Source organism: Phasianus colchicus, chromosome Z (assembly GCF_987193195.1).
Source record: "Phasianus colchicus chromosome Z, bPhaCol1.hap1.1, whole genome shotgun sequence".
Lineage (NCBI taxonomy): Eukaryota > Metazoa > Chordata > Aves > Galliformes > Phasianidae > Phasianus > Phasianus colchicus.
The window spans coordinates 81,911,236-81,918,721 of NC_143476.1; positions in this window are offsets into that span (position 1 = coordinate 81,911,236).

Below are 7,486 nucleotides of genomic sequence, written 5' to 3' on the forward strand. Positions count from 1 at the left end.
CATTCACTTATGAGAACAGATCCGTTATAACACTTTCCAAAGGCATTTTCAAATACCTGCTTTTCTTCATCACTCTTGCATTAACAGTGACTTGAAACATTGACATGGATGCCAAATTACTTCCTCTAAATTTCTTGGTAGAACTCCTAAGTCTTTGGTTTTCTTAGCTGAGATACAGAAATATGGAATGGAAGGAAAATGTTTCAGAATTTGTCCCTGGCTTTTTCCTGGATTATTTCTAAATGCACTGTTTACCCTGTAGCTGCCTTTATCAGATATGCAGTAGGGCAAAATAATTCCAGATGAAAAGGGTAAAAAAAAAGTGAACCAAATAATCACCAAATAAAGATTTTGTTTTGTATGAACAAGTAGATTTCAGACAACTTGCAATATTTTGGAGTTTCATTTTGATCTTTTGTGGGAAGACAGTCCCCAATCTCTTAGTCTCTTTGCAGAAGTTTTCATCTTGTTTACTTAATCACCAATAAAGAAAAGGCATGAATAGGGCAGTATATTACAGTATTGTTTAATCCCATTCTTCCACTAAACATCTACAAATCTTTTCTACAGATTAGTTAAGAATTTCCAGTTCTATGAAAATAAAGATTTTTTTACAGTAGATTTTTGTACAATTTGTCCAGACTCTTTGGCTACCCAGAATCACTGGCTTGGATCATTTATCTTTTTTTTCTCATTAGTAGCTTCCACTCTCATGCTAATGCCCTCTTAATCTTTCCTGTTCACTTTCTCCTCTCTCCATTCTTCATGACCTTTTATTTATAACAGTAAAGGCGCAGGCACAAATTACATCTTGTGAGACACTCCAAAATTTGACTGGGTCCTAAAGGAAAAAGAATATTGCAATGCCTTCAGACATCATTTGATGAGGCCCTGAGAATGAGCGCATGCCTTTGCAGGGCATGAAGTGCAATTGTACAAAGAAGGTAGCCAAAGCATTGGTGTACTCTGACAGTCTGTGCCTCAGAAATGGCCCAGAGAAGACTTCTGCAATTAAAAACTGTTTTACTCCTTCAAGATCCTCCATCGTGCCTCCATTTCTCCCCAGCATCAGAGAATATCGTCTACCAGCTGATCCTTCATTTCCTCTCCAGCACACCTGCACAGAAGACTCACTGCGATCAGGAGGGACCAGTAGTAACTCTGAAATCAGTCTCTGAAGGGCCGACTAGTAATTGATTCTAACGACATTGTATAAATAGTATTTTTCTGATAAAGTATTTACAGTGTTTCATGGAACCCCTACTTCCTCCTATTCTGTTTGGGTTCGTTTACTCCTGTTCATGGCTATGGTATGCGAGAGCATTCAGAAAGGTTGCGATTACATCTGTTTTATCAATACATGCCATTCTGGGGAAATGGGACCAGCAATTAGAATTAAATTATGTGTTTTCCCCCTTTGAAATCACTGATGAAAAAAATAATTAAAAAATATTATCTTAACCTTTTCCAAATATCAGTGTGAAGCTTTGGTTTAAAGTTGTTTTATTGAACTGTTTAAAAGAGGAAGCGATAACAAACATTTCAAGTAACATTGTTCCCAAAGACATAGGAACTCTGTCTCCAAGAAAAATATTTCACTACTTCTTGTTTACATGAGGTATTTTTTTATGTCCTTTTCTGATCTGAAAAGGTCAAAAACTCATACAAAAAAATAGGAGAAGTATATTTTATGAACTCACAAATATAATCCTCCACTTGCAGCGTAGCTGATACAGAGGTGGAACATAAGTAGTGAAATGCAGCCAAAAATGAGTGGAGCATATTAGGACTCCATGGAGCACATTAGCATAAATTATCATAAATATATGATAACTAGCCACATTAAATTGCAGATAAATTAGGACGTTGTTAGTTAATTGAAAAATATTTCATTTAACCAATGTTTCTAATAGAGACTTTTGAAATAGAATTGGCAGAAACAAATAAACGGTGCAAAGTGCTTGGTCAAGGCACAACTAGGAACTTGCATGTTCGAGAGGTTTTGATCACCAGTCTTTAGTTACAGAAACAGTACTGCTGGAATCAGAGGAGAAACAAGTGCCTCATGGGCTTTCCTGGCTCATGGAGCTCACGCTAAAAGGACACAGCGCTTCTGGAAGGCATAGCGCTTATGAAACCGCTAAGTATTACCAGTTGAAACAATTTTGAGGATTTATGTTACTGGCATGGAGACCATAACCCGGCCTTCAATTTTCAATTGCTTCTTCAGTTTTCTGCAGCTGTCCTGGACAGTTTCTGGATCTGGTCTCTGATGGGAGTTGTCTGCTGAATGCTTACTGACAAGTGGACAGAAAGACCCTTGTTTAGTTGATTCCTACCATGCAGTAGGAATAAAATTCACTTCAACAGCTTGCTTGAGGAAATCTTCATCTTCATTAAAAAAAAAAAAAAAGAAAAAAGGAAAACTTTTAAATAAGGCAGGGCAGTTGAGGAAAACAAGCTTGCCAAACTGTCTGACCGCTGGTATTCAGTGTCAAAGACAAAGCGAAGGAACGTTAATTTGTCTGGAGCTTCACTTCTCTTGTACCAGGCAGTAAGTAATTACAGAAAAATAAAAACGGTCCCTCAATTGACTTGAAACAAGCTTTCATTTTCAAGCCTGACTGTGGGTTGTTGGTCAATATCAAAGGAGATCTACAGCTGTAACTAGGAAAAGAACCCTGTATTCTGCATTGATAAAATATTTTAAGGATAGCTGAGAAAAATCTCATCATGAGAAGCATTCCCAGAGGATAAATTTTTCCCTTTGTGTCCTGCAGCAACAGATTCATACAGAAACATAAATTGTAATGTCGATGATAATGTCAGATTCCTACCTGAATTCATGGAGTTACACGCCTGTGAAAAAAAAAAAAACATTTTCTATTATGAGTTTTCAGAATATTTCTGCTGGATATTGGGTACTTCTGAAAGGCAAACTGGAGCCTTTACATAATTTACATAATCAGATTGTGAAAAATGGGAAATGGCACAGTACAAAAATTTGACTGAACATTTTTCATACGTTACAACACCACAGTATATGTAGGTGAACGATGCTAACCTGAAGAACTGCAAAATGAAAACTGGAGTTTGCACATACTTTTTACAACTCTCACGAGAGTGTTACTTCAAAAGTATCACTTTAACACTATAAATCACAGTGGTGAACCTGGCAGTGATCACAATTGCTGCTGTCACAGCGCAGATCACTGTCAACTTCACAGAATTCTGGAATCATAGAATGGCTTGGGTTGGAAGGGACCTCAAAGATCATTTGGTTCCAACCTCCTGCCGTGGGTGAGGACTGGAACTTCCTACTGCCAACTCATTTCTGAATAACAGTTCTGAAGACTCATATGTGTGGACAGGAATACTCAGGGACCAGTGCTGATCAGAACTGCACAGCTGGAATACCTATATGAGCTGCAAAGTTTCCTTCAACTTCCTTTTCCTCATAATGCCTTATCTCAACGTGGGGATAAATCCTCCTGCTATTTCAGTAACAGAACCAAATTAGAATACAAACAGAGATGCAAAGCCTGACTGGTAAAGGATACTTTCTTGTTCAGATAAAAATGTTTGTTTTTAGGCCAGAATTAGAGCTTTCACAAGAATATGTGGATATGAAGCAATGCAATTTGACTTTGTCAGCACTTTGTATCATAAGAAATCTTTGTCTATCCACGCCAGGAGGAATTCTGAGGTGATTATTTCTCACATAATTTTGCAGTGAGAAAACACTTCTCACTTTCATGTGAATAGAAGGAAAATGATAGTCAGGATAGCAGGCCATGCAACAGCATGTTGACCCTAACTGTGTGTGCTTCTCTTACTCAAGCTGAAGCACTAACCATTTCTCATAGAAATTATTTCCTGTCTGCTGGATGTATTCCCACAGCACTAATAGAGAGCTGGTACATTGCTCTAATTGGGATAACTTAAGTTGTCTGGGGGCCTTACTTTGTATGCACTGCAACACAAAACATTTAATATGAATGAATACTAATCCAAACTAACATCCATGTTTCAGTTTTGCTGGTATTTTTGTTTGTTTGTTTGATTGTTTCATGAGCAGCTATAATAAAAGTTCTTTGCAGAATGAAGAAAGCTATGCTCCCTTTTTTCATACAATCATATAGTCATATAACATTAAGTTTGGAAACTCTACAACTGCCTAGTCCAATCATGAACTCATCCCCATCATGCCCAATAACCATCTCCCTTAGTGCCACATCTCCTTGGTTCTTGAACACCTCCAGGGACAGTGACTCCACCTTTCTTTCCTTTTGCTTGAAGGCAACCAGCAGATTTAGAAACTACTTGTAGTTTGTAGGATGGATTGTCAGGGAAAAATTATTCATGACTAAGAAATTGAGCTAAAAAATGGGGTCTGGAGAAACTGTGCATTTTACAGTTCTAATGTTAGAAATGTGATACACATATTGCCTGCAAAAAATAAGCACATACAACTGTTAAGGAAGGAAATGCTTGCTTTTGAATATTATTTTTGCATACAATTACCAGCATCAAAGTACTTGATTTAATATCTAGTAGTAGTGCATGTAAATCATCCAGGTACCACTTGCAGTGCATGGACTTCAGTGTATTATGATTTCTTAAATCCACTCTATGTTCACTAATGAGTATGTTCACTAATGAGTATTTGGAATGCATTCTGTGGCAATTATGCAGGCCTGTCTGTTTACATAAATAATAATCTAAATCAACCCAGAGCCAAGCCTAGGTCTATGAAGAAATTAATCCAGACCTTCCTCCTCAGGCAGATTTACTGAGTACTGATCAAAGGACCCACTTCTGCAAACAGAACCACTCCCTTATCCTCAGTACTGCCGATCTGACACGACAGTTTCATATTTGCAAACATCCTTTTTCTGCCAGTTAAAAAAAAAGGAATAAAGAAAAAGAAGAAGGAGAAAAACAAAGAAGTTAATCATAAATCATAATGTGACTTCTGCGAAGTGTGAGTCCTTGGGAATATGGTCAGCATACCACTTCTGGACATTCTTGAGGTTTCTGAGAATAGTGAAAAGATGGTTTGTTTCTTCCGTCTCATTCTGGTGCCTAATCACTCCTTTCTGAGAGCTGAATGCCTGTGATCCTTGAGTTTAGACACTGCAATTAGTATGAGAGACACAGACTCCCCAGTGTCTTAGCGTAACCCTTCACAGAGTTCCCTTCTGTGGGCAGTCTGACTTACAGTGCAGGTCTTCAGGGACTCACGATGGTGGAAACAGACAGACACAGACCTTGAAAAAGATCCAAATCAATTAATCTTTGCTTCTGGTAGAATAGATGATATCCAAATCCAGACAAGCAATAAGCCAACAGCATGTATCTGCCTGCTTCAGTTTCCTCATACTTATTCATTCTTTGAGGCTAAGTCACACTCCAGGGAGGTTCAGCATTTTCTTCTTCCTATTGCAATGTGACATTTCCTTTAGAACACAGACCAGTAACAAGCTCTTCTCTAAACTACTTTAAAATTTCAAAGAGAAAGATTGTTTCATAAGTTATTTTATCTTGACAAGCTGACTAAATTTCCTTCATTTTTTGGGGTGCATAGACATAAAAAAACTAGTTTGTTGTGAGCAGCAGTTTTCTGCTTAGCCAAAAGTAATGCCATTTGAATGCATGATCATCACAAAGTTTAACATATTTTCATTATCTCCCATTATTATCCCAGTGCAACAATTTTTTGTGACATTGGTGCTGGAGTTTAAATTACTGGGGAAACAAAAGATAAGAGTGAAAGCAACTGAGCTCCAAAGTCAAGTCAAAGTCATGCGCAGATGGATAGCTCATTACACATGGACATTTTCGGTGACCTTTTTTCCTACCCTATTGCAGAAATTCTATTCTGCAATAACTATGTCCACATGGCCAGCTGTTTCCTACTTCATTTCTACAACAATGGCATAGAAACAGGGGGCCTATTTCAACGTGAGCACATAGCATTCTCTGGGCAAGAATCCTGTGGTGTTTTTTCCAGATGGTGTGCTAGCTGTCCGTGTTCTGGATCTGCCTGTGTTGTGATTATACAGTGGAGCCAGCTGAAATCAGCCAGAAGTGCAGGACTTGTGGTCAAACTACACATTTCTACTAATTCATCTCATTCGACCCACCTGGTGGATGAGGGAAAGGCTGTTGATATAGTCTACCTAGACTTCAGCAAAACATTTAACACTGTCGCTTGCAGTACTCTCCTGGAGAAGTTGGCAGCCTGCAGCTTGGACAGATACATTCTTTGCTGGGCAACTGGCTGGATGGCCAGGCCCAGAGAGTGGTGACTAGTCACAAGTGGTGCTCCCCTGCAGTCAGTAGTTGGGTCTGTCTTGTTTACTATTTCTATGGATGATCTGGACAAGGGGATTGAGCACACCCTCAGTAAGTTTGCAGATGACACCAAGCTGGCAGGAAGTGTCAGTCCCCCTGGGGGTAAGAAGGCCCTACAGAGGGATCTGGACAGGCTGGATCACTGGGATGAAGCCAGAGGGATGAAGTTCAACCAGACCAAGAGTCAGGTCCTGCATTTTAGCCACAACTCCAAACAATGCTACAGACTTGGGGTAGAGGTTTTGGAAGATTAAATGGACAAAACAGAGCTGGGGGGTGTTAGTCAATGCTAGGCTGAACGTAAGTCAGCAGTGTGCTTCGGTGGCCAAGAAGACCAATGGCGTCCTGGCTTATATCAGAAATAGAGTTGCCAGCAGGAACAAGGAAGTGATCACCCCTCTGTACTGAGCTCTGGTGAGGCTGCATCTTGAGTCCCGTGTTAAGTTTTGGGTCCTTCAAGAAAGACATCAAAACCCTAGCACATGTCGAGAGAGGGACAGCAAAGCTGGTGAGGAGTTTGGAGCAAAAGTTTAATGAGAAGTGGCTGAGGGAACTGTGATTATTTTGTCTGGAAAAGAGGAGGCTCAAACAAGACCCTATCACTCTCTACAGCTTCCTGAAAGAAAGTTGTGGTGAGGTGGGGGTCGACTTCTTTTCCCACATCACCAGCAATAGGACTAGAGGGAAGACTTGAGTTGTGCCAGGGGAGATTCGGGTTGGATGACAGGTAAAATTCTTAGGAAGAGTGGTCAGGCACTGGAATGAGCTGTTTCACCATCCCTGGAGGCATTCAAGAAACATTTAGATGTTGTACTAAAGGACATGGTTTAGTGGGGAAATATGGATGTTTGGACTAGATGATCTGGGATATCTTTTCCAACCTTGGTGATTCTATGATTCTGTGATGTCCTTTTGGTGTACCAGTGTATTTTTAAGTTGCCATCAGCTAACAGAAAGGAAAATTTCTGTAGGCTGTGTCTCAACAACAAAGAGACTGAGATCTCCATACAGCATGGATTTAGTTACACAAAGCACAGACCAATTTGATAAGAATTTGGCTGCTCAAATGAAGCGATGGCACCAGGAAGGAGTGGAGAGTACGAAACAGGAAAGTTTTTTGAAATAATTT